The sequence below is a fragment of the Zalophus californianus genome, chromosome 5 (assembly GCF_009762305.2).
Source record: "Zalophus californianus isolate mZalCal1 chromosome 5, mZalCal1.pri.v2, whole genome shotgun sequence".
NCBI classification, from domain to species: Eukaryota; Metazoa; Chordata; class Mammalia; order Carnivora; family Otariidae; genus Zalophus; species Zalophus californianus.
The window spans coordinates 143045337-143068875 of record NC_045599.1 but is presented as its reverse complement, the minus strand read 5'-3'; the positions used below and the strand labels follow the sequence as shown (position 1 = coordinate 143068875).

At 40.5% G+C, this 23539-nt stretch overlaps 1 protein-coding gene and 1 pseudogene across 1 annotated transcript in view; one reads left to right on the top strand and one right to left on the bottom strand.

Moving 5' to 3' along the window:
* The window catches only part of DNAH5 (dynein axonemal heavy chain 5), a 263927-nt gene that overhangs the window by 224802 nt on the left and 15586 nt on the right, over positions 1-23539 (bottom strand). The window lies entirely within an intron of this gene.
* LOC113929162 lies at positions 6440-8172 on the top strand (annotated as a pseudogene).

Genomic DNA, 23539 nt, shown 5'->3' with positions numbered 1-23539 from the left:
ATTATATTTATTGAGCGTCTCTGATATGCCCAGCACAATGTTATTCGAGTACAAGATATGAAGAGTTTATAATCTAGCAAAAGAGATAAAACCATAATTAGTCAACAATACAGTACTAAATTGTAAGGACCTATCAAGGTATGTAAGAATCCAGGTGGCTATATACATGAGCCGATGTATATAAAATATACCTTTAATATGCAATAAGATTTAAAACTTAAGAAAATACTTTTCATAAAACTCAGTTTTGAAATTAGTTTAAATCAATTTTAAAAAGCTAGGAGCACTAGCACACAAAAAAGTAAAGGGAAAAATTAAAAAGCTAAATAAAGTCTGTACTATTTTCCTTTCATAACCTAAGAAAATAAGGGGAAATATGTTCCTGAGGGAAGTGTCCTGAAAGTGAGCTACAGCAGGCCAGGAAAAAAAATGCTTCCTCTCTGCTTTTTCACTTTTTTCCTTCCCCCTTCCCAAAGCAAAGGGTGAACATTTGAATCTACTGCGATGGAAAATTCTAGAACAGTGTCTCCCTGTTCGCTGCGAAGCACCCTGCAGCATTGTATCACTACTACTTCCTGAGCAAGTGGGGCCCCCCCACCTTCTACCTCCTGGTCTCCCTCATCCTCCCAGAACCTCCCATGGGCTTCGCTCTCCCTCCTTCCTTATGGGAAAGCCTGAAGGAAAATCATCTCCCAGCCAAATCGCACACAGTCTCCTTCGCATCATCACCAGTCTCCTTGCCATTCAGAACATCATTTTCCAAACAAATGAGGGCCGAACCATCAAGCCTGAGGCTAAGGCAGACTGAGGGAGCCCAGCGTGGTGAGTTGAGCGGGTTTCCCTGCCAAACAATGGAAGCAAGAAAACAGGAAGTGCCCCATTGCTTATCACATAACAAAAACAAAATGGGGAAAAACAAGAGTTGAAGCTGTTAATTCATTGAGTGATCTAGAGCAATAGGAGAAAATCTATTGCTTTTCTAATCCAGGAAATACACAAAGCTGAAAACAGCAGTCTCCTAAGAGAAAATGTTAAGGTAATTACCACAAAAAGAATGATGGCTGAAGGCAATTTTTCTCCAAACTGTTATCCCCATTTGGGAATTACATTTCTCTCGCTCTCTCTCTTTTTAAAGAAAATTAATGAAATGGAAAACATCTTTAAATCACAGCAATTTGTTCTGTGGAAAGTTTTCCAAATGGTAAGCATTCGCCTTGGAGTTCATTTTTCCCTAATTAGTTCTATCCAACTCTTGTACAGATTAAAGCTTGTGAACCTCAGTTCAAAACTCTTATTTAAATATTAAAATGTTATTCTAATATATATGGGAAAGCGAGACCTATATTTATTCTACTCTATAGGGGAAGAGAGGCCCTTGCCAATAGCGTGCAACACTGAAGAAAATGCTTCACACCACCTCCTGCCCTTCCCTACAAACACCAGCTGGTGCGAGGGTTCCAGGGGCCATCCACTCCTGCCAATGGTCTCCAAACAGACCTCCAGAATCTGTCCAAAACACACTCCCCTCCTTCTGTGCAGGTCAAGGTCCCATGCATGTGGCAAGAATCTGTTCCCATGTCCCTTCCTCTGTTAAGTTCTTCCAGAATCTCAGGAGTCCCTTCTCCGAAATTCTATTGCTCATTCCTTAAATCTAATCATTTCATCCTGAATAATTACATTTTAGAAATACAATTTGTACTAGGATTTTTTTTTAAACAAGAGCTTTGAATAACATGATTAGCACAGCATCTGACACATAATAGGTATTTATTAAATATATGTATCAAGGGATCATTTTTTAAATCACTTATTCCATAATAAACCAAAATGATATTTTTTGTTGAGTAATTTTTTTAACCTATTAAAAAATTTTATCCTATTTTCTAATCCTCTTGAAGGTTTCCTTTTTCACACCGTTTTTGTTCTCATTTTTGTTGTTGGTTTTCTATTTTAATTTGTTGACACAGGTGGTGATTGTGGTGTCTGGGGTGTGCAGTTCAAGGAACCATTGATGAGTGTGAAAGGCGAATTCCAATCCCTCCTATACATGCCACTTTGTCTGGTCTGTGCCATTAGTTGAATAAAGGACGTACACTTGCTTATTCTGCATTTCCATTTTCCTCTATTAGCCTAGACTGAAGCATGACGGATACACCATGATCAACTTTCACATTTTTTTCTTGCATTGGAATATACAATCTGGTGCTCTTCTTCATTATCATTTTACTGAGTGATTATCAAATGGGATAGAATTGCAGACTGGAATTTTGTGAACTGAATTATTCATACGAATGAATTTCAGTATACGGAGCATCAGCTTACCATTGCTCTGAGCGATCAGCTAAGTTTGACAAATATTTCCTTACAGGGGACTGTTGTTGCAATATTATTTGTAGTGTAGAATGTCAAAATGGTAAAGCTCTACTATTAATAATGGATCTACAGACTCATGAAAGGAGCACTGTGCCTGCAATCAACAAGCTTAGGTTTATCTGGCTTTTTTCTTTTCTTTCTAAAAAGAAATCCTCAGAATTCCAGTTACAAGACATAGCGCACTTCAATCTTATGCCCTATAAAATCTTACGTTCGGAGGTTAATAAAATGAGATTAATCCAGAGATACTACATGTTGAGTTCTTTTCTTTTTTCCTTTCAAACAAAATACGTTAAATGATGCACAGTCTGCACTATGGAAGAGAGAATCTGGAAACAACTTACTACTAATGGAGGTTAGCTGCCATCCAGTGGCTGCAAATAAAACTCACTTGCAAGAAGAGGAAAGGAAATGCAAAGGGGACCCATGTCTCAAGACTACAAGGCTACCAGTAATTTACTGGTTATTCCTGTCTCATATTTACAAAAAAAAAAAAAAAAAACCAGAATGATGGGGAAATTGTCGAATGCTTTAATGGAGAGAAGCCAAAGTCTCCTCTTCTGTAATTCTAAGCCATAAGAAACTTACCTTTACTTGTTTCCCTTTCAAAAATCCCTAATTTAGAAACTTTGTCTACCTGTATTATATGAATGAAACTAAATAATGAAATAATTATAAAAAATAAAATAGACCTGACTACATGAAAGATGGCACATCAGAGAGGCAAAAGATTTGTATATCAATCTCTAAAGAAGAAAAACACGAAATATATCCATAGAGTGATCCCAATATTGATAGTTACATAGCAAGTTCACTTTGAATGATTTTGATCATTTTCTGTTATGTAAAATGTATTATCATTCTCTCACTTAAACTCCTTAACCTATTCTAATATGAACATTTTTAAAATAGTTTTTTATTATTTTATTATAAAAATAGTGTACATTTATTGTGGAAAATAGAAAGTTAAATATGAGAAAGTAAAAATAAATGTCAACAAAATCTGAGCACTATTAACATATATTCTGCCAGTCTGTTTTCTATGAGAAATGTCCTGCCTCTCCCATCTCCCATTCTCTTAAAAAACTAAATTTACTTTATTTAGCCAATATACTTTTTCTTAACTTTTAGATTGGTTCTGATTTTTCACTATTATAAGTACTACAAAGAGGGCCACCTGGGTGGCTCAGTTGGTTAAGCATCTGCCTTCGGCTCAGGTCATGATCCCAGAGTCCTGGGATTGAGCCCCGCATCGGGCTCCCTGCTCGGCAGGAAGTCTGTTTCTCCCTCTCCCTCTGCCTGCCGCTCTGCCTACTTGTGCTCTCTCTCTCTCTCTCTGTCAAATAAATAAATTAAATTAAAAAGTACTACAAAGAATATCTCTGTATACAAATCCTTGTATAAATCTCTGCTTATTTATTTCAATAAATTATTAGAAAAAGTATTCCCTAAATATTATACCCTTTGGTTCCCATGAGAAATGTATTTATTTTATCTTTGCGTACATGATAGATGGGAAATGATAAGTCACTGCAATCCCACTGCTAGTATAACTTGCAAATATTTAGCAATAATGAGGCTGAACATTTTGTTGGACATTTGGTGGGGGGAGGGGGTGTGCGTATGTGAATTTCCAGTTCTTTTTTTTTTTTGAGATTTATTTATTTATTTGAGAGAGAGAGAGAACACGAGAGGGGGGAGGGTCAGAGGGAGAAGCAGACTCCCCGCCGAGCAGGGAGCCCGATGCGGGGCTCGATCCCAGGACTCCAGGATCACGACCTGAGCCGAAGGCAGTCGCTTAACCAAATGAGTCACCCAGGCGCCCCATGAATTTCCAGTTCTTATCCCTTCCTATTTTTCTCCTGGTAATTTTCGTTCTGTTGATTTGTAATTGCTCTTTCTAAGACTGGATAAAGATACAGCACACACACAGAAAATAAATAGCTGCTTCATTACTATCATAGAAAGTAGAATTAAAGACAAAGCCTTAAAGATTTGGACCAAAACAGACACTTCATTTTTATTAAAGGTATAATCCACTATGAGTATATAGTAGCTATGTGCTAAAAAAAAAACAGTATTAAGGGCGCCTGGGTGGCTCAGTTGGTTAAGCGACTGCCTTCGGCTCAGGTCATGATCCTGGAGTCCCGGGATCGAGTCCCACATCGGGTTCCCCGCTCAGCGAGGAGTCTGCTTCTCCCTCTGACCCTCTTCCCTCTTGTGCTCTCTATCTCTCATTCTCTCTCTTTCTCAAATAAATAAATAAAATCTTTAAAAAAAAAAACAGTATTAACATAAAATAAGCAAAGCCTGTTAGAAATACAGGCAATATTAACAGAAAAACAATAATAAAAGAATGTTCTAAACAATGTGTTAATAGAAATATATTAAACCTTATAGTCCCCCAAATAATACTATTGGTCTATAGTGACAAATGGTTATGGTTAACAAAACTAGTAAGACCAAAGAAACCTTAATACGTTGTAAAGAACAAAAATCACACAAGTCACAATCTCTTACAATAATGTTATATATTGGAAATTAATCATGAAGGAATTCTATGTCCCCTGACTGCTTTAAGAAAAATTTTGGAGCACCTGGCTGGCTCAGTCAGCAGAGCATGCAATATTTGATCTCAGGGTTGTAAGTTTGAGCCCCACGTTGGGTGTAGACATTACTTAAAAATTAAAAAAATATTTTTAAAAAACAGTTTAGAAAAATTTCTTTTAAATTACTACTGGATCTTTGCAGAACTCCAAACTGCAAATACAAGCCACTTGGAATATAATAAATCCCACTAAAGACTCAAGAGGACTGATAAACAGGAAACGAGAGGGACATATGTGGATTCACTCCCAGGGTCCTGAGAAAGGCAGGCAGAGAGGGTTGGGAGAAGGGTGCCCCTAGTCAGGCTGAGTTGGCCAAACCACCCCTAAGGGGCTCTGACCCTTGATGCTTTGAGCACAAGTCTTTCAAGACCAGCCCAGTACCCAAGACAAGTCCTGGAGCACCCCAAGTGCTTGAGAGAAGGGATGGGGCACAAAGGTTGGTCCAGGACGGAGAAAACAGGTAGGAACTGGAGGTAGGTGGCATTACCACCTAAGATCTCCTTATTCATTCCTTACCTGGTTCCCAGAGCCTCTCTCTGGAATTCTAGATGTGTTCCATCAAGATTCTTCATTACCCTCCCAGGACCCTGGGATCATGACCTGAGCCAAAGGCAGACACTTCATGACTGAGCCACCCAGGCATCCCCAAACAGAAGAATTATTTTAAGCAACTCAAACTGCAGTAAAGTTTTTGCACATATCTAAGATATATCCTAAAGAAAAAAAAAAAAAGCAAGTTGTTTTCAGTAATCATATTGTTGGTAATAATAATGGGATTATTATTTTTAATATATAATGAATAATATATGTCCTACCATATAGTAGGATAAAGCAAATAAGTAAGTTGGGTAACATCATTGGGAACCAGGATTTTCAGTATCAGATGAAAGGGATACAAACATAAAAATCAAATAAGTAAAAGCTGGTTAATTTTGAATTGAATATATCATCATGAACTCATGAAGTATTTTTCTCTTTTAAAAAGTCTGGAGCACCTGGCTAGTGCCTGATCTCAGGGTTGTGAGTTCAAGCCCCACATTGGATGTAGAGATTACTTAAAAATAAAATCTTTTTTTTTTTAAGTCTATTTTCAGGGGCGCCTGGGTGGCTCAGTCATTAAGCGTCTGCCTTCGGCTCAGGTCATGATCCCAGGGTGCTGGGATCGAGCCCCACATGGGGCTCCCTGGTCAGCAGGAAGCCTGCTTCTCCCTCGCCCACTCCCCCTGCTTGTGTTCCCTCTCTCGCTGTCTCTCTCTGTCAAATAAATAAAATCTTTTAAAAAGTCTATTTTCTTTGCTCTATCCACTGAAATGGAAATAAATTGTGATCAGCTCAGTAGCAGTGAACACCCCTAACACCAGATTAGAGTCCCTAAATAAATCTCCCATGAAATAGAACCAGAGCTCCTTCAAGAAGTCACTAATTCCTAGAGTAGGGCAGGAAACATACAAGACGGCATGACGCATCTTTATACCAGAAGGCGAAGAAGCTGTCAAAGGCAACTGGGGTCATATCAAAGGACACAGGAGCCAACCTGAAGTGACTCCCATGGACCAAAGAGGAAATGTAAGGAATAAAAACAAAATGACTGCAATAGATTTAAACAGAAAAATACATAATATCCATGATTTCATGCTGATACTTAAAAAACGAAAACAAAAAACATTTTGCGCACTTCTGGAGGTTGCAATGGGCACCAACTTATTTTGAAAACTGATAAAGGGAAAAAAATCATTGTTCCTGCTTTTCCAGAACAAACTGCATTTCACAGCAGTGAAACAGTTTATGAGAGTTGTTTTTAGAGAAGTCTAGTTTTATTTATTTTTTTTTTTTAAGTAGGCTGTACGCCCAGCATGGAGCCCAATGGCCTAATCAGGGATCGTGAGTTCCAGGCACCCCTCGAGGGATCTTGTTTAATCCTTATGGCAAATTATTACTGAAAAAAATTTAGTACTTCTTTGTGGTTTGTTTTTTGTTTCAGTCTTTAGGATATATCTTAGATATGCACAAAAACTTTACTGCATTTTCAGTTGTTTAAAATAATGCTTCTGTTTATGGTTAAAGCCACTAACTTGAGACATAGTTAGAGCCACTTCTTTTTCAATTTATTTCCAATTTTTAGGAATTGCTCTTTTTAAAAAATTGATACGATTTTTTTAATGTTCAAAAAAAAATTGATACCATTTTTTTTTTTTTTTTTAATATTCAAACCTACCCATGGAGGGGCACCTGAGTGGCTCAGTCAGTTGAGTGGCTGATTTCGGCTCAGGTCATGATCTCAGGGTGGTGAGATGGAGCCCCAGGTTGGACTCTGTGCTGGAGTGGGGTGGAGTCTGCATAGAATTCTCTCTCTCCCTCACCAACTGCCCCTCCCCCACCACCTCCACTGGTGTGCGCATTCTCTCTCTCCCCCCCCCCAAAAAGGGGGGCATGGAATGAGTACTAAAGATATTGAGAAATTATTATTGGATGGGTATAATACTGTAAATATGTTTTTAAGTCTTTATTTACTAAAGCTACATACTCCCATCCCTGGCAGCCAGGTGCTAGGGTTGGGAGCTAAAGTGAGTCTGGCATCTTCAAGTGCCTGGGCCACAGAGGCAGCCCTGGGGGCAGAGATGGGTCAACCCCATTAGGCTACAGCTGAAAGGCTGGGGTTGGCTGGCCCTGGTTTTAGGGGCCCCGCTGTGAGCGGCCGAGGCTCAGAGGAGCCAGGATCTACACTGTGGAGGCTGCAGGGCCCTGGTGGATGAACTAGACTGGGAAACTGCCCAGATGGATCCCAAGAAGACCATTCAGATGGGCTCTTTCCAAATCAACCCAGATGGTCACCAGTTAGTGGTGGAGGTGCCTTATGCTCACTCAGAGGCCCATCTCAGAGCTGCTGGAGGAGGTATGTGACCAGATGAAGGAGCATGAAGATCAGACTCACCCATCCACCCACCGCAAGAACTACGTCTGTGTAGTGGACCAAAATGGAGAATCCAATGAACTGGACCTACAGGCCATCCGGATTGATTCAGACATCAGGGGCACTATCAGATTTGCTTGTGAGGACATTATGGAGGAAGAGAAGGATGAACTCATTGAATTCTTTTCTCAAGAGGTTGACAATGTGAAAGACAAACTTTGTCACAGGCAAACAGATCTATGGGACCATGCCCTGTACATATTGCTAAATGAGCTATGAACCACTCGAGTAGCCCAGACTGACAGGTTTGATGGCTCACCTCCAGGAGGGGAAGAGGGGAGCAATGCCTCGTCACTATGTTTTTACTGAAATGAACCGAGAAATTAGGAATCCAAAAGTACAAAAAATAAATAAATGAATAAAGCTACATACTGATGTATTTGTAGATGAAAGAATGTGATGTTTGGTATTTGCCTTAAAATCCTCCAGCCATGGGACACCTGGGTGGCTCAGTCAGTTGGGCATCCGAATCTCAATTCTGGCTCACGTCATGATCTCAGGGTTATGGGATCAAGCCCCATGTCAGGCTCCGCACTCAGCTCAGAGACTGCTTGAGATTCTCTCTCCCCTTCTTCCTCTGCCCCTCCACCTGCTCATACTCTCTAAATAAATAAATAAGCAAATAAATAAATAAATAAATTTTTTTAAATCCTCCAGCCACAACAATGGAGATGAATAAATAAAACAATTCCCCAAAACCATCAGAGAATGCGGTTAACTGTTCAGGTGGGGGATGGGTACAGAGCTTTCATTAGACGATTCTACTTTCATGAATTCTTCAACTTTCCCATAATAAAAAGCTAAGAATTTTTCGGTGGTTTACAGTGTTTGACGCTACACACAGCCCAAGTGGGATAAAGCCTGAGAAGAGTGACAGCATGGTGTGAATATTGTGAAGTGAGCAGACACCATATCATCTTGTTGCTTGGAGGCGCCAGGCCTTCTTCTCACTCCTAACCCCAAACCTCCTCCCTTTATGCCTCTTCACGCCAACTGCTCCAGTAATACCACAAAGCCCAAAACACACCGAGGGGTTCCAATCTTGCTATTCCGTGAAAAATGCCCTGCACCTTGTCCACTTGGCAAGTTCCCATTCTTTGCTTCCGGCTTGCTTAGGAACCCACCTCCATAGTAAAGCTTTCTGGAATGTTACTCCCAGCTCTCCATCACTAACCCCTCCCATCCTGGAACAGAGCACAACGCAGGGTAATCATATGGTCGTGACTCATCTCCTCTACTAGAATGAACCCTTCAAGTATTTACTGTTGGGGGATATTAATAATATTTAACAACCTATACACTAACAAAAATTAATATATGAATCAACTAAAAATCAGTTCTTACATCCCCGTTTATCCTCTAAATAAGCTAAACTATATGTATTATAAAACAACTAACAAAATCTTATGTTCTAGCACATGTCAGCTTAAAATACATGCCTGGTCTAAGGTATTGTCTGATACAGAGAACTGCATCGATCTCTTCCAACAAATCTCCCCCATTAATTGCACAGTCGTTGGGTGGCATCGTCGGAGAATTTCTCTTTAATATCAGCTACATTTGTCATGGGGCTGGAGATTCACCCAGTTTCTACTAAATTAACAGCAAATACATTCAGAATTTCCCTGATCCTCATAATATTGAGATTTTTACAGATTCAAAATCTCCAGTAACAACATTATCATTCAGTCCCTGAAAACGTCCATGCCCTAATCCCATAAACCCATGGATATATTAATGTACATGGAAAAGGGAACTTTGCAAATGTGAATAAATTAAGGATTTGGGGAGGGGAGAGATCATCCTGATTTATTCAGGTGGGCCCAACATAATCAGCTTTAGAAACAGGTTGGGTGCCTGGGTGGCTCAGTTGCTTAAGCATCCAATTCCTGATTTCAGCTCAGGTAGTGATCTCAGGGTCATGGGATCAAGCCCCACATCAGGCTCTGTGCTCAGAGCAGTCTGCTGAAGATTATCTCCCTCTCTCCCTCATTCCGCCCCCTCCCCCCATTCATGAGCCCACAAGTTCGTGTGTGCGCTCTCTCCCTCTCAAGTAAATAAATAAAATCTTGGGGTGCCTGGGTGGCTTAGTCAGTTGAGAATCTGACTACTCATTTCCACTTAGGTCATGGTCTCAGGGTAATGGGATCAAGCCTCGCCTCTGGCTCCATGCTTGGCATGGAGTCTGCTTGGGAATCTCTCTCCCTCTCCCTCTGCCCACCCCCCAATAAATAAGTAAATCTTTTAAAAAATAATAAAATAATAAAATATTTTAAAAACAAACAAATAAACAAAAACAAAAGCTGGAGACAGGAGGGTGAGTGAGAAAGAAGCAAATGTGGAAGAAGGAAAGTTAGTGTGGTGCAAAGAGATGCCATGAGCCAAGAATACCAGTGACCTCTAGAAGCTGGAAAAGGAAGGGCAATGAACTGACCACTAGAGGCTCCAGAAGGAATGCCTGCTAAAACCCTGATCGGAGCCTAGTGAACATGACTTTGGACTTACAAGACAGTATGAAAATAAATTTGGGTTGTTTTCAGTCACCAAGTTTGTGCATTTATTATAGCAGCAATAGGAAACTAATAAACAAACAAGTCTTCAAGGGTGTTTGCTGGCATGTCACATTTAAAATCAAACCCAACCATTCGGGTTCCATGAGCGATGGTTCACTCATGCGGTTAAGGACGGTTCTGAGGCTTTGGTATAAAGTATCTTCTCTGTGCTTCAGCTTCCTCCTTTGTAGAATGAGCGGGGGAGGGGAATACTAATTATAGTACCCACACAAATCTTCTTTGAGAACATCGTTGGCCCAGAACAATGTATTACCCCAGCTTTCTCATAGCCAAAGTCCTAAGGAGAACACAGTTTCTGCACAGGCTCACCGTTCCAGAGGGCACCAGGCACTTGCCCACTGGGGTACCAGTGCCACCATCACTGTTTCCCCGCTGCTTCTGAGCGCACCTGGCTAGGAGAAGAGACACGGATGGCCCAAGAAGCCATGGTAAGCTGGTTTAGGCAGGCTGGAGGCTTGTAAGGACTAGGGCATCCCTATGGCAGGCGGTAATGGGACTTCCCAGGAGCTGGTGAGTATCAGATCAAGCCTCTGGAGTCCACAGGAGGAAACAAATAGCAGGCATCCAAGAGGCAGAACTGCAGGGACACTGATGGTCTTGGACACACACACACAAAAAGAACAGATGGCAGCCCATAGCTCTGTGCCAGGCATTAGTCCTTTAATGCTGGAAAATTGAAAAAGTTCAAGGATTCCAAGTGAGGGGACATAGTGGCCAGGGCAATAGTGGGGCCCTTGGGGATTCTGAGGCAGGGTTTACTTACATACGAAATGAAGGTACTCAACCTTCCAATAATTAGTACGGCCATACCAGCACGTGCTTGCTCATTTCAGCCTTACATAAAATTCTGGTTTGCATACCGTAGTGGATATTGAAGACTGGCTCGTTCAACACCCATGCCAATCTACTTCTAGTATTTGTTTGTTGGATTTTTGTTTGGTTTTTATTGAAATATATTTGACCTGTAGTATTGATTAAAGTGAAGGTATATAACATGTTAATTTGAAATATCTATATATGGTAATGATTGCCATTATAACAAAATAGCACCTCTACCACATTAGATAAGGATCATTTCTTTTTAGTGTTTGGAATACTTTCAGTCTCTTAGCTAGTTTAATGATTATAATACAATATTGTTGCCTATATTCACTCTACTATGCATTAGATCTCTAGGGCTTATTTACTACTTGTTGCAAGTTTGTACCCTTAAACAATGTCTGTCCCATCCCTCAACCTCCAATCCTTAGTAACCATTTTACTCTTTGTTTCTAGGAATTTGAATTTTTTTTCTAGATCCCACATATGAGTGATATCACACAGTATTTGTTTTTCTCTGTCTGACTCCTCATTTAGTAAAATGTCCTCAAGGTCCACCCATGTCCTTGCAAATAGCAGGATTTGTTTCTTTCTCAAGCTGAATAATATTCCATTGTATATATACCACATCTTCTTGCTTTTTGCTTTGTAGTAACCTGAAAGCTAAAAACTACATGTCGCAGACCCCTCTGCAGCTGTCTTGCAGCTAGAGTTCCATATGTAATTGGAAGTTCCATTCAGACAAACTTGTGGGAGATCTTAAATCAAACTAAGCTTTGAGGCAAGGTAGGGTGTGGGACATCCATTTTGCTAGTGCAAATTAAGGCAAAGGTGACAGATCCTGGAGCCAGAACCTGGGCAGTGGTTCACTAATCAGGGAGAAGTCACATTTCCCACACTGGCCCAGTTCTGTGGTATGGTTTTAGAAGATCAGCCCAGGTTTATTTCATTCAAAACTTCTAATAATTCAGTCTCACAGCTGTACCCCTAATAGAGTCCTTCACACTTTAAATAACTAAAATGGATACTAATATCTGTAATTGAGAACAACAGCCAAGTAAATGGTACCAGAAGTAAACTCAGAAAACAGCACCCCACAGGAACATGGAATCTGAGTTTGGCTTGTATCCAACTGCCTTCAGACACTGGGACACTGACAATCATGGCCCACGGGGGCAAATCAGTTGCTTAAGCTGTCATTTTTGGTTGTCTGGAATGAAGTTGACATTGAAGCTCCATGGATTTAGAAGCCCCAGGGTCACCTGCAATTGCCAATTATGGGGAACAAGAGGAATACAGATCTGCCGGTGACAGCCACCAAGCAGTGTAACTGTGCATGGGGGAAAAGAGAGTCCCAGACCTTTGGAAATCACTGAATCCAGCTCTAAGCTAGCAAAGCATGCAATGTGGGCCCCCAGTTAAATGGGGGAGCATGGAGTTAGTAATAAACGATGTCTGGTACCATATCTATCTCACAGCGATCCAGTGGATACATAAACTCATTCTGTGACCCAGTAGACAGGTGAACACTTCCTGTGGTCACTTCCACAATGCCTAAGTGTAGAGTCACAAGAGATACCCTTGGCAAATGGCAGAATCCCCCATTTTTCCAGGTACAGACTCTCCTGGAACAACCTCTCCCTGTGAAAACAGAAAGCAGTGCCACCATCAAAGATATGACAGATGTAGGTGGCAATCCTTACCACAAATCCTTTAAAATTGCCTGTTCTACTAGGAACTATCTCAAGACTGAAGATCTCAGGGTACCAGTCTTGGTGTTGATATTGATATTCTGGGCTGGATAAGTTTTCCATTGTGGAATGCTTAGAAGCATCCCTGGCCTCTTGCCACTAGATTTTATTAGGGGCAATTAATCAGGGATTGATTCCAATTACAGCTGCTGTTCCAAATAGGATTTCTTGAACTAGAAAAAAAACACAATTCTTGTTGAACCTCTTTGCACTTGAAGGCAACATATCCCATATTTGGGTATATTGTCCCTGCCACATAAACAGTAACATATAAAATTTCCAGCTTTGAGTGGCCCAGAGCAAGACACAGCTCTATCTGGTGCAAGCCTCTCTGACTCTTTCACCTAGCTTGGAGTTTCTGGGGAAGATGGGATGCTGCATGGAACTCAGAAAAAAAAAAAAAAATCATAACAGAGGCCCCTTGCCCACTTTGGAAATAACTCTTTTTTAAAACAGCTCCTGGGGCGCCTGGGTGGCTCAGTTGGTTGGGCAACTGCCTTCAGCTCGGGTCATGATCCCGGAGTCCCGGGATCGAGTCCCACATTGGGCTCCCTGCTCAGCGGGGAGTCTGCTTCTCCCTCTGACCCTCTTCCCTCTCGTGCTCTCTAGCTCTCATTCTCTCTCTCAAATAAATAAATAAAATCTTTAAAAATAAATAAATAAATAAAACAGCTCCTGGCTGCTACGGGGCCTGACAGAAACTCATAGTATCCATGGTACCCGAAATTCCCATTATGAATCCAGGGTTTTCTGATCCTTCGGGTCACAAATTCAGACTTACATAATGAATGCCCACCAGATCCTGAAGGCACAGGTAAATTCTGTGAGCAGGAAGCTTACATTCCCAGTGAACCTACACCTGTGAACAGTTACTTCTCTCTCAACCCACACATGGCACCTCTTGGGAGGCAAGTCACTTCTGCCTCTCCTCCTGTGCATTGTGCAATACTTCTGGTTTGACCCAACTCCTAGAACCTAAAAGATGGAATCTTACAAGATCATCTTTTCCAAGTTCCTTACAGGATAGATTAGGAAACTCATGCCTGGAAAAATTTGGTCCTTTCCCCCAAATGATGAAGGCAGGTGGTGACTGACTAGGACAAGAACTTGGGGCTCCTTACTCGCGGTCTTTCTGCATATTTGAAGGTAAAGAGTTCGTCTAAGATTCTTGAATAAGAAGTGATTCTGCATCCTGCTCCAGCCCCTTCCTTGACACTTGTCATACCCAGAGAAAGAAAACTTACCAGTCTGTTGCATTTCACAACATTGTTAAACTTCTACAAAAATAGAGGAAGCTTTGACTAGGTAACCCAAAACTTCCCATCAGTTCATCTCTGTTTCTTGTCTCTATCCCTAGATGGTTTACCTAGCCTCTCAGAGCTTATAGGAATCCTTCCTAAGTCCAAGGTAATCATAAGCACACTTTGTCCTAGATTTGCTTGAAACTGGCATAAGGGAATACATTAGAATTGTGAAAATAATTCTTTATGCAAGAAATTAAGGGTAAGCCCATAATCCATGAAGCACAATAACATTCACATTATAGGGATCTCAGAACAAGAAACGAGAGAAAAGGGGGCAGAATATTTATTTGAAGAAATAATGACTGAAAAATTCCCTAATCTGGGGAAAGAAACAGATATCCAGATCCAGGAGGCACAGTGATCTCCCCCAAAATTCAACCCAAAGAGGTCCACACCAAGACACATAATAATTAAAATGGTAAAAAGTAGTGATAAAAAAAAAAATTGTTGAAGCAGCAAGAGAAAAGAAGACAGTTACATACAAGGGAAACCCCATGAGGCTATCAGCAGATTTTTCAGCAGAAATTTTGCAGGTCACAAGGGAATGGCCTTGCTGGCTATCATTCAAAGTACAAGGAGAGATAAAGAGTTTCTCAGACAAACAAAAGCTAAAGGAGTTCACTAAACCAGTCCTACAAGAAAGGCTAAAGGAGACTTTCAGTGAAAAGAAAAGACCATAAGTAAGAGTAAGAAAAGTAGAAAAAAGGCAGGAAAAACAAGTATATGTGTAAAAATCGGTCAAGATATTCACAAAATAAGAGGGTGTAAAATATATGACACCATATACCTAAAATGTGAGGGGAGAGGAGTAAAGAATGGGTTCAAACTTAAGCAACCATCAACTTCAAATAGACTGCCATATGCAGAAGATGTTCTATACAAACCTAATGGTAACCACAAATCAAAACCAGCAATAGATATGCAAAGAATAAAGAGAAAGGAATCCAAGTATATCACTAAAGAAAGCCAACAAACCATGAAAAAGAGCAAGAGAAGGATCAGAGAAAATTTATAGAAACAACCATGAAATAAGTAATAAAATAGCAATAAATACATATCTACCAATAAATACTTTGAATGTAAATGGATTAAAAGCTCCAGTCAAAAGACACAGGGTGACAGAGTGGAGAAAAAGACAATACCCATCTTTAAGAGACTCATTTCAGACCAAAAGACAACTGCAGATTGAAAGTGAGGGAATGGAGAAATATTTATCATGCAAACAGATGTCCAAAGAAAACCAGGGTAGCAATATTTATGTTGGACAAAATAGACTTTAAAACAAAGACTGTAACAAGACAAAGAAGGATACTATATAATAATAAAGGGGACAATCCAACAAAAGGATATAACAAATGTAAATATTAATGCACCCAACATGGGAGCACCCAGATACACATAACAGTTAATAACAAACGTAAAGGAAATAATCAATAGTAATACAACAATAGTAGGAAATTTTAACATCCCACTTACATAGATGAAGAGATCATCCAAACAGAAAATCAACAAGGAAACAGTGGCTTTGAATGACACACTGGACCAAATGGATTTAACAGACATATTCAAAACATTCCATCCTAAAATAGAACACACATTCTTTTCAAGTGCATATAGAACATCCTCCACAAGAGATTTCATATTAAGTCACAAAACAAGTCTGAACAAATTTTAAAAATTCCAAGTCATACTATACATCTTTTCTGATTACAATGCTATAAAACTGGAAGTCAACTGGTGTTAAAAATCTGGAAAGACCACAAATACATGGAGGTTAAATAATATGCTACTAAACAATGAATGGGTTAGCCAAGAAATCAAAGAAAAAATTAAAAATTACACTGAAACAAACAAAAATGAAAACACAATGCTCCAAAACCTTTGGGATACAGCAAAAGTGGTTCTAAGAGGGAGATTTATAGCAATACATGCCTACTTCAAGAAGCAAGAAAAATTCCAAATAAACAACCTAAACTTACACCTAAAGGAGCTAGAAAAGGAAGAACAAACAAAACCTAAACCCAGCAAAAGGAAGGAAATAATAAAGATTAGAGCAGAAATAAATGATATAGAAACTAAAAAATAATGTATCAATGAAACCAGGGGCTGCTTCTTTGAAAAAATTAATAAAATTGATTAACCTCTAGCCAGAGTCATCCAAAAGAGAGAGACAGAGAGAGAGGGAGTCCAAATAAACAAAATCACTAATGAAAGAAAAGAAAGAACACCACAAAAATACAAACAACTGTAACAAAATATTATGAAAACCTATATGCCAACAAATTGGACAACTTAGAAGAAATAGATAAATTCCTAGAAACATATAACCTACCAAAACTAAAGCAGGAAGAAATAGAAAATTTGAACAGACTGATTACCAGCAATGAAATTGAATCAGTAATCAAAACACTCCCCAAAAAATAAAAGTCCAGGACCAGATAGCTTCCCAGGCAAATTCTACCAAACATTTAAAGAAGAGTTAATACCTATTTTTCTCAAACTGTTCCAAAAAATGGAAGAGGAAGGAAAACTTCCAAATTCATTCTATGAGGCCAGCATCACCATGATAACAAAATCAGATAAAGACACTACTAAAAAAGAGAACTACGGGCCAATATCACTCATGAATATGGATGCAAAAATCCTCAACAAAATATTAGCAAACTGAATCCAACAATACATTAAGAACAATCATATGCCACAATCAAGTGGGGCTTATTCCCAGGATGCATGGGCGGTTCAATATTTGCAAAACAATCAACTGAATAATATTCACAAACACATGAATAACAGAAAGGATAAGAACCATACGATCATTTGCAGAGATGGAGAAAAAGCATTAAACCAAGTACAACATCCATCCATACATCATGCAGGGGCACCTGCCTGGCTCAGTCAGATGAGCATGTAATCTTTGATCTTAGAGTCGTGAGTTTGAGCCCCACATTGGGCACAGAGATCCCTTAAGTAAATAAACAAACTTTAAAAAGAGAGAGCGAGAGAAAACAAAAACAAAAGCCTCTGCAAAGTATGTCTAGAAGGAACACACCTCAACATAATAAAGGCCTTAAACGGAAAAACCCACAGCCAACAATCACACTCAATGCTGAAAAACAGAGAGCTTTTCCCCTAAGGTCAAGAACAAGACAAGTATGTCCACTCTCACCACTGTTATTCAACACAGTACTGGAAGTCCTAGTCAGAGCAATCAGACAACAAAAAGAAATAAGAGGCATCCAAATTGGTAAGGAAGAAATAAAACTCTCACTATGTGCAAATGACATGATACTATATATAGCAACCCTAAAGACTCCACCAAAAAACTATTAGAACTGATAAATGAATTCAGTAAAGTCACAGGATACAAAATCAATGTATAGAAATCCGTTGCATTCCTATACACTAATAGTAAAGCAGCAGAAAGTTAAATTAAGAAAACAATCCCATTTATTATTGCACCAAAAACAAAACATCTAGGAATAAAAAACCAAAAAGGTAAAAGACCTGTACTCTGAAAACTATAAAATACGGATGAAAGAAATTCAGGATGACACAAAGAAATGGAAAGACATTCCATGCTCATGGATTGGAAGAGCAAATACTGTTAAAATGTCTATAGTACCCAAAGCAATCTACACATTTAATGCAATCCCTATCAAAATACCAACAGCATTTTTCACACCACTAGAGCACACAATCCTAAAATTTGTATGGAACCACAAAAGATCTCAAATAGCAAAAGCAATCTTGAAAAAGAAAAACAAGGGCACCTGGGTGGCTCAGTTGGTTAAGCAACTGCCTTCAGCTCAGGTCATGATCCTGGAGTCCCTGGATCGAGTCCCTGGATCGAGTCCCGCATTGGGCTCCCTGCTCGACAGGGAGTCTGCTTCTCCCTCTGACCCTCCCTCCTCTCATGTGCTCTCTCTCTCTCTCTCTCTCATTCTCCCTGTCTCAAATAAATAAATAAAATCTTTTTAAAAAAAAAGAAAAACAAAATTGGAGGTATCATACTGTCAGATTTTAAGTTATATTACAAAGCAGTAGTAATTAAAATAATATGGTCCTGGCATAAAAATAAACATTTAGATCAATAGAATAGAACAGAAAATCCAGAAATAAACCCACAATCATATGCTCAGAGGGAAGCCTGCTTCTCCCTCTTCCGCTCCCCTGCTTGTGCTTTCTCTCTCTCTCTGTCAAATAGGTAAATAAAACCCTTTAAGAAATAATAAAAAAAATAATAATAAATGGCCAGAAGACATGAACAGACATTTCTCCAAACAAGACACATGAAAAGATGCTTAATCATCATCAGGGAAATACAAATCAAAACTACAATGGATATCACCTCACACCTGTCAGAATGGCTAAAATCAAAAACACAAGAAACAAGTGTGGGCAAGGATGTGGAGGAAAAGGAACCCGTTTGCACTGCTTTTGGGAATGCAAACTGGTGCCGCCACTGTGGAAGACAGTACGGAGGTTCCTTCAAAAGTTAAAAATAGAACTAGCCTACAGTCCAGTAATCGAACTACTAGGTATTTACTCCCCAAAATACAAAAACACGAATTCAAAGTGATACATGCATCGTTATATTTATTGCAGCATTATTTACAATAGCCAAGATATGGAAGCAACCCAAGTGTCCATCAATAGATGAATGGATGAAGATGTGGTATATTCATATATATATGTATATTATTGTCATAAAAAGAATGAAATGTTACCATTTGCAACAACATGGATAGAGCTAGAGAACATAATGTTAAGCGAAATAAGTCAGAGAAAGACAAATGATCTCATTCATATGTGGAATTGAAGAAAAAAAAACAAATGAGCAAAAGGAAAGAGAAAGAGAGAAACCAAGAAAGAGAGTCTTAACTATAGAGAACAAACTGAGGGTTACCAGCGAGGGGGAGGGTAGAGGAATGTGTGAAAAGGGGGATGAAGATTAAAGAGTACACTTCTATGAAAAAATAAAATGATATAAATAGATTAAAAACTTTTTTAAAGAAATTAAGGCTAAGCCATCTGGAGGTGTCTTATTTCGTTTTTTTTTTTAAGATAGTAGTGCAATTACAGAGTCAATATCACCTGATGAAGTGACTTCATCACCTATAAAAATATTTATAAGGGGTGCCTTCCTGGCCCAGTTGGAAGAGCGTGCGACTCTTGATCCTGGCGTCACAAGTTCAAGCCCTGCACTGGGCATAGAGATTACTAAAAAAAAAAAAAAAAAAAACACTTTTTTTTTTTTTTTTTAAGTAGGCTCCACATCCAGCGTGGAGCCCAACACGGGGCTTGAACTCACGACCCGAAGATCAAGACCTGAGCCCAGATCAAGTTGGATGCTTAACCAACTGAGCCACCCAGGAGCCCCTAAAACAAATAAACTTTTTCAAAAATATATTTATAAGTTTCACACAAAAATGAATGGTCTGATTATATAAAACTTACAGGTATTTTCTGAAAAAAATAATATTAAAATTCACATTTATTTTGCCTCAATTCCTTATCTTCAAGCAACATGTCACTTCATTATTTTTAGGCTTCTCCACAAGGTGGGGCTAATCTCTAAGCAATTCTGTTGCTGAGGAGAGAGGCATTGGAAATGTCTGATTATGAAGTGTTACTCCCATGAGCATTCTTCATAGGATGGCCCATTAACAGCAACTCTAGGAATCATTAATTAAGATAAAGGATAAATATTTCCAGCACTATATGAGGAGCTGTAACTTCTCAGCCTCTGCTCATTCAGGGAATGGTCTTCCCGCCCAGGCTTGCCTTCTCCATCTCCCCAGTTCCTGACTTCGCTGGGGATGCCAGTGTGAAGGGCATAGGGAGCATGAGGCTCTTCCATCTTTGTTCTCAGTAACTGGCACCTCCGTAGCCCCCGATCCCCTCAGAAGCAAATGCCATGCCAAGAGTCAGGGGTCTTTAGAAGATCTCAGGAGAAGCAGAAAATCTATTCAGGTCTATTTAGATGATGGGAGAGGCAGGAAAATGGGAAGACTGAGGGAAGGCTGTGCCAGGAAAGCCTCTGCCTGCCTCATCTCATTGAATCCTGGTAATAACCCTACGGGGGGCTTGATTCACCCCATCCAACAGAAGATACAAACTACAACTTTGAGGAGCATCTCATTGGGGGTGCCTCGCTGGCTCAGTCAGTGGAGCCTGCAACTCGTGATCTCAGGGTTGTGAGTTTGAGCCCCATGTTGGGTATAGAGATTACTTTTTTAAAAATTAAAAAAAAAAAAAAAAGGAAGAAGCAGCAGCATCTCACTGTAGGTTGCCTAGCTGGAATATGACGGTTTGTCTGACTGCAAAGCCTTCTTACTTTCCTACCACATGTGATATGTAGATATTTGTAACCCTATGTAAAAAGTTAGAATCCAGGGGCGCCTGGGTGGCTCAGTCTCTTGAGTGTCTGACTCTTGGTTTCACCCCAGGTCATAATTTCATGGGTCATGCGATTGAGCCCTATGGTGGGCTCCACACTTGGTGGGGCGTCTACTTGAAAGATTCACTCCCTCTGCCCCTCCTCCACCTCAAATAAATAAATAAATCTTAAAAAAAAAAAATTAAAAACCCTAGAATGCACACGGCTCAGTCTCCCCATGGAGTCCTATACACAAACTATCAGAGCCCTGGAGCCAAAAGTGGTTTCAAAAAAAAATTCTATTTCTTGTACACCTAAAACTAATATTACATTATATGTCAATTACATTCCAGTAATAGAAAACATCTAATTATTGCTTGCATATCTCCAAGAACATTAAAGGGGATTCAACTCACAACCCATAGAAACGTTTCTCAGAACTCTCTTCCTTCTGCTGCTCCATTCTCTCACTGCCCACAGCTCCTCTCTCTCCTCTTCCACTTCCATCTTTCCTAACTCGGCTACATCCGTCCCTGTTTCTTGCCTCTCCAGCTCACTGCCAGGCTGGCAGCTCCAAGTCTCCTTTGAAGGTGAAGGCATTTGGCACAGATCTCTCGCTTGGATATGCCAGGTCCCAGCTCAAGCCAAATGGGAGTCAAACACATACGGCATCTGGACATTTGAAATAAGATGGGGAATTCCTCAGGGAGGGTGATTCATAAGAGTTGAATGACATAAGGATTTTAGGGGATTTTCTTATCTTTCCCTTATTTTGGCCAATGGAGAAAGAAGAGCCACTGAAGATTGCACAGAGTCTCAGAGGGAAGCCAGGGAGGGATGATCGGAAGGACAACTCTCCCAGATAATATTCACACCCTAAACTGTGGCTGGGGCCTAGGGAAGGGGCCACACATGAGCTCCATGGGGATTCTGTGAGAACTGAGGGGAACAGCTGGTACTGTTTTGATGGGACCGAACACCATCCTTAATAAAAGAAGGATATCATGCACATTCAAGCACAGACACACCATGGTTTTTAGTTTGAGACAGGACCTGCCTCCCAGCCAGGTTCTCAAAACCTAGAGAATCGGATGCCTTGGTACCAGAAGCCAACATCTTTTCACACTATGGTGACAGTAAATTTGATATGTCAACTTGGCTAGGCACAGAACCCAGATATTTGGTCAAACACTAGTCTAGATGTTGCTGTGAAGGTATTTCTTAGATAAGATTCACAATTAAATAGTAGATTTTGAGTAAAGCAGATTACCCTCCATACTATGGGTGGGCCTTATCCAATCAGTTGAAGGCCTTGAGAGAAAAAAGGCTGGAGATACCCCAAAGAAGAAGGATTCCCAATAGACTTTTTTAAGAATCTTCAGACTTGAGCTGCACATCAACCTCTCCCTGGGTCTCCACCCTGCTGGCGGACCCTGCAGATACCGGATGTGTCAGGCTCTACAACTGTGAGAGCCAATTCCATAAAATAAATCTCTCTTGATCTATAGATAGATAGATAATATATCTATCGTATTGGTTCGGTGTCTCTGGAGAACCCTAATACAACTACTGGCCCCAAACGTCAATCCCTATAATCTCACCCAGCCAACCTCCTCTGTCCTCCAGTGGTTCCCTGTTTTACTCAGTAAAAGCCAAAACCTTCACAAAGCTCTCCAGGATCCCCACCCCATTTACAAAAACCTCCCGGCCCCTCCCTACCCCTGCATCCCATTTCCTCAGCAACTCATCCCCCACCAGGCACGCTCCAGGCTCAGGCTGTCGCACCCCCTGTCCCTTTTGCTGCAGTGGTCCTTCCCCATGTGTCCACATGGCCAGCATCTACACCTCCTGCAAGTCCTCCCTCAACCATCATCTTCATCACCAGGGCTGCTCAACCACACTGTTACAGTTTCAACCCCCCCCCCCACATAGATACTTAAAGCTCCTTACTCTTCTCCCTCCTTTTAATCCACAGCATTAGTCATCTTCTAACATATAAATGGAATGTGCTTGTTTACTCTCATTGTTTACTGCCTCCCTTGACTAGAATGGAAGCTGCACCAGGGTGAGGACCCTTGGATTGGGTTCCCTGACGTACCTCAGAATCCTAACGCCGTGCCTGAGACATGGTGGGTACTCAACAAATACGTGTGGATCCCACACACACCCCCCACCCCAGCTACATCTCCTCTCTCATCAAATCACCTCTAAAGAATGGCTTCTCCTTGTTCTCTCTCATTGTGCCGCTCCTCCTCATTCTCTTGTGAACACACCACATCTGGCTTTTGGCCCCTTAACTCCTGACACAGCTCATCAAAGGCACTGGGGCCTCCATGTAGCTAAATCCAATGGGAAGTTCTGTCTTCATCTTCGCTTTCAGCTGTATTTGACAAAGTTGGTCACCATTTCTTGAAACACTTTGTTCCTTGACCCAGGACCTGCTCTCAATTCTGCTCTGATCCACTGTCTCCTCCTCTTGGCTCCCAGACACGTGAAGGTCACGTTCTCTCAGATGCCAGACTTCAGTCCTTGTTTCCACTAACACTCACCCCTAGATGACCTCACTGAACCTCCAGATTCCTCTCTCCAAACTTGACCACTCCTCTGAACTCTAGCAATGGACACCCATGTTCCCCATGCAGGCATCCAACCCGCATCAAACTCAGCATTTCCCAAATCATGTCCCATTTCCCTCCCAAACATGCTCTTCCCAGCATCTTCCCCATCTCAGGGGAGGGCAGCTCCGTCCTTCCAGGCGCT